Genomic DNA, 4,373 nt, shown 5'->3' with positions numbered 1-4,373 from the left:
CTTCTTATGAAAGTAAAGAATGAATTAACCCTTAATTCTACATGTATGGCATAATTCTTGCACTTCATGATCATGTCTTGAGCTTTTTGCATGAGTTTTGAAACTTGAGGAGGTATGTCACGACCCGCTCCCCGTACCCAAGGGTTAGGCACCGTGATGGCCAGTAACCGTGGTTACCTCCGGCCAAATCTTTAAACAATTTAATAAACGCAAGCGGAAGAAATATTTAAATAAGGGTACTAAAATAATCATTGGAGTTTCTATTTTTATTACAAAAGGTATTGACCAAAAAGGCCGATTTTTACATAAAAAAAATACATCAATAAAAGTGTTTCGTGCCTACTCCACACGCTGGTCCCGACATGTCACCTGAAAGTGGTAAAAAAACTATAAGCTCATGGCAGAGTGAGAAATATTATACTAAGAGTATAAGGCATAAAATTCACCATGGATAATTAGTTAGGCCAAAAAGAGCTTGATACATATAACACGAAAATCATTTGACGTATACATGAAATCATTTGATATATACTTCAGATCATTTGACATATAATATGTAATACGAAAATCACTATACAGCCATAACCACGGTACATCACTAAGTGCCAAGCACTACACTGGTCAATGGATCCACGACAAACACTGGACCACAAAATGGTCAATCACTAAGCCCATGGTTATTTAAGTCCCCCAAGGCATGGGACTCACTAAGCCAATGGTTATTTAAGTCCCCCAAGGCATGGGACTCCCGTGGTGGTACTTACAAAACATATTTTCATATAAGGTCATAGCCACATATTCTTTAAAAGTAAAACAGACATATCCATGAGTTTCCTTTTAAGCAAATAGGGTTCAGAAATAAAACCACGTAACTGAAACCTTTATAAAACATAACTTTTATTAATATACTAATAAAATATAACTTTTATAAAATAGATTTTGGTAAGTCAAAACATACATAAAATACATTTTGGAGACTCAAGGTATAATATAACTCACCTTAACCTTAATACCTTACTCTTTCTTTTCACTCTCAAAGACCCTTTCACTTTCCACCATTCCCCTCTTCTTTTCCTCTCTTTCCTTTCCTTTCCTTTCCTTTCCTTTCCTTTCTTTCTTTCTTTCTTTTCCTTTTCTTTTTCTTTTCTTCCTGGGCGCTTCGCCCCTTATATACAGAGGCAGCCGTGGGCACCAAGCCACGGCCTGCCACGCGTCTCTCTCCAGATTCGCCATTAATATATATAGATTCAATCTTATCCTAAATAAATATTTAAGATAATTATCATTTGACCCAATATTTTAATATAATTATATAAATAATTTAATTTCTAATTAAATTACACTTTATCATATACCAATATAAAATTAATTATTTATTTTAAAACCACACCCATTATTATTATTATTTGTATTATCTATATTATTATTATTTATATTTTGACCCCTAAACTTTTAATAATTATATTATTTTATAAAATTACACATAATAATATATAATAAATTATATATATTTTCCGAACTGAGATTAAATAATATTAGTATAAATTGTACAGAATAATTAGAAATCTGGGTCGTCACAAGGTAAACTCCATGGAACTTCAAGATTTGAGCTAATGTTTGCATAGATGCTGATTTTTGTTTTACATTATAAAATTTTAAACTTTTCACATGGAATTGAGCCTCAATTTGTAGTCATGAATTTTGTTTCAAGTTTGATATGTTCACTTTGATGTATTCCTGACTGTTTTTGGTAGGGGTGTCCGCGGTTCGGTTTAGGACGGTTTGCGGTTCGGTTTGGACCCGCCCGCATCTATGCGGTTTGGGGAAAAATCAACCCGCAACCGCCCGCAATGCGGTTTGCGGTTTGTGCGGATAGGGTTCGCGGGTGTGCGGGCGGTTGCGGGCGGTTTGCGGATTGAACTTTTTTGCCAAAAAATTATTTTTAAACCTTTTTTTTCTCCCATTTTGTCAATCTTTATTTTGAACCTTTTTTCTCATATTTTCTAAAATACACCAACATTAATAATTAATGAACTAAAACTTATAAAAAAAAAACTTATAAAATAAAAAACACAACAAATTCAATTCATAACATAACAAATCATTCAAAATCTACATTCTATCATTAACTTGCATTCATCCTATCCTACATTCATCATTCATAATCCAAATAAGAAAATCCTACATTAAAAATTAAACATTCATCCTTCTTAACCCAAAAAAAAAAAAAAAAAAAGAATAATTCTTCATTAGCTTACATTCATCCAAAATGCCAAAAAAAAATAAAAATGCATTAAGTTACATTCATCCAAAACCAAAACGCAATTAAAAAAAAAAAATTGTCAAACTTAAACTTCATTCAATACAAACCCATGAAATAAAATTGAAACACTTCTAAAATATCAAACTTCATCTTCATGAATCACATCCAATTCAACTTTAACAAATTCCAATTCCAATTCCATGCATTTGGTTGATGAACCCTACACAAACAAATTGAAAAAATATAAACTTTAATCTTCAATTATAAATAGTAAGATAGATTTAAACTTTAATCTTCAAAAATTAATCAAAAACAGATTCAATAGATTTATATAATCAAAAACAGATTCAACAGATTCAATTATAAATAGATTCAAAACTTTAAATAATCATAAATAGTAAGATAAATTATAAACAGATTCAATTAATCAAAAATAGTAAGATAAATTATAAACAGATTCATAAATAGTAAGATAAATAGATTCAATTATAAACAGATTCATAAATTATAAGATAATAAAAAATTAATCAAAAACCCCTAAGATAAATTGTAAGATAAATTATAAACAGATTCATAAATTATAAGATAATCAAAAATTAATCAAAAACAGATTCAATTACTATTCAATTATAAATAGATTCAATTATAAATAATCAAAAACAGATTCAACAGATTCAATTATAAATAGTAAGATAAACTTTAAACTTTAATCTTCAAAAATTAATCAAAAACAGATTCCAAAAACAAACAGATTTAATCAAAAATTAAACAGATTCCAAAAATTAACCAAAAAACAAACAGATTCAATAGATTTTAAATAAAACAAACAGATTCCAAAAATTAAATAATCTGAATTCCAAAAATTAATAAACTAAGATCAAAACAGATTCAAGTAAGGCACAATTAAAATCACATCTGTTGGTCCACAACAAAAATCAGATTTGTTTTGGTCCACAAAAAATCAAATCTGTTCGTCCACCAAAAATCAGAGATGAGATATCACCTGTGATGTGAAGTAGATCGGCTGTGCAATGTTCAAAATCGGTTGTGCGATGATGAAAAAAATCAGAGATCACCTGCGAAGAGTAGATCGGAGATGAAAAAAAATCATAGATGAAAAAAATCAGTTCTTTTTCTGTTGTTCATCCACGATCGAGAGAGAGAGAGAGAGAGAGATTGAGAGAGAGAGCTCACCTTTGAAGCAGATCGGCTGTGTGATGATAAAAAAAATCAGAGATCACCTGCGAGATCACCTGTGAAGTAGATCGGAGTCGGAGATGAAAAAAATCAGTTTTCTATCGTTCATCCACAACAAATCAACGATCGGACAACAAATCAACGATCGGGAGAGAGAGAGACAGAGATTGAGAGAAATAGAGTTCACCTGTGAATGAATGAAGTAGATCGGCTGAGAAGGAGAGTGATCGATCGGTGTGTGTGTGCACACTGCACTGCAGAACCGAGGAGAAGAGACTGAGGAAGAGAGTGAGATGAGACTCAGAGAGAGAGTGAGAGAGTGAGTGAGTGAGGAGGAGGAGAAGCCGATTAGATATTAGGGTTTTTTTTTTCCTTTTGTTTTGTTATATGAGTGAGTTGGTGAGTCAAAGAAATATGGACGGTTAGATTTGGTTTGGAAGAAAAAAAAAAAAAAAAAATTTAAATTAAATTAAATGCGGGCGGGTTGGGCGGGTGCGGTTCAAACCCGCAACCCGCCCGCAACCCGAAATTCATATAAAATCCAAACCGCACCCTACCCTAATGTGTTTGCGAAACCGCCCACATGCGTGCGGTTCGGTTCGGGTAGGGCGGTTTGGGCGGGTCGGATGACCCTATGCCCAGCCCTAGTTTTTGGGACTTGAATTGCTTGGAAATGAAGTTGTTTTGTCACCCATGTGAACTGCACAAAGAGCAGAATTTCGGGCATGTTGTTCACCTAGAACTGCACGTGTGGCTTGGGGCCCCGCATGTGCAGAAAACAGAGTAGTGTAGAGTGAGCATACTGAAATATATGTACCTGCAGGAGTAGGTGAGGTGAAGGTTTCGCACGTGCGGCTGGGACCCCCGCACTTGCGGCCCTGTTTGGGCGGACTCGGCATGTTTTTTGCTTCTC

At 33.4% G+C, this 4,373-nt stretch overlaps 2 long non-coding RNA genes across 2 annotated transcripts; both read right to left on the bottom strand.

Moving 5' to 3' along the window:
- Positions 1 to 225: 225 nt before the first annotated feature.
- LOC114313922 (uncharacterized) lies at positions 226 to 1,106 on the bottom strand. The gene is made up of 2 exons (XR_014338784.1): positions 1,000 to 1,106; positions 226 to 369 (listed from the first exon to the last, which is right to left on the bottom strand). It is a non-coding gene; the product is annotated as an uncharacterized LOC114313922 (long non-coding RNA).
- Positions 1,107 to 2,129: 1,023 nt separating this feature from the next.
- LOC114287222 (uncharacterized) lies at positions 2,130 to 3,793 on the bottom strand. The gene is made up of 4 exons (XR_003637843.2): positions 3,648 to 3,793; positions 3,458 to 3,516; positions 3,267 to 3,339; positions 2,130 to 2,483 (listed from the first exon to the last, which is right to left on the bottom strand). It is a non-coding gene; the product is annotated as an uncharacterized LOC114287222 (long non-coding RNA).
- Positions 3,794 to 4,373: the final 580 nt, after the last annotated feature.

Source organism: Camellia sinensis, chromosome 8 (genome assembly GCF_055761805.1).
Source record: "Camellia sinensis isolate YWXY chromosome 8, ASM5576180v1, whole genome shotgun sequence".
In the NCBI taxonomy this organism is placed as follows: domain Eukaryota; kingdom Viridiplantae; phylum Streptophyta; class Magnoliopsida; order Ericales; family Theaceae; genus Camellia; species Camellia sinensis.
Note: the sequence above shows the minus strand (reverse complement) of the source record. Positions and strands in the feature narration are given on the sequence as shown.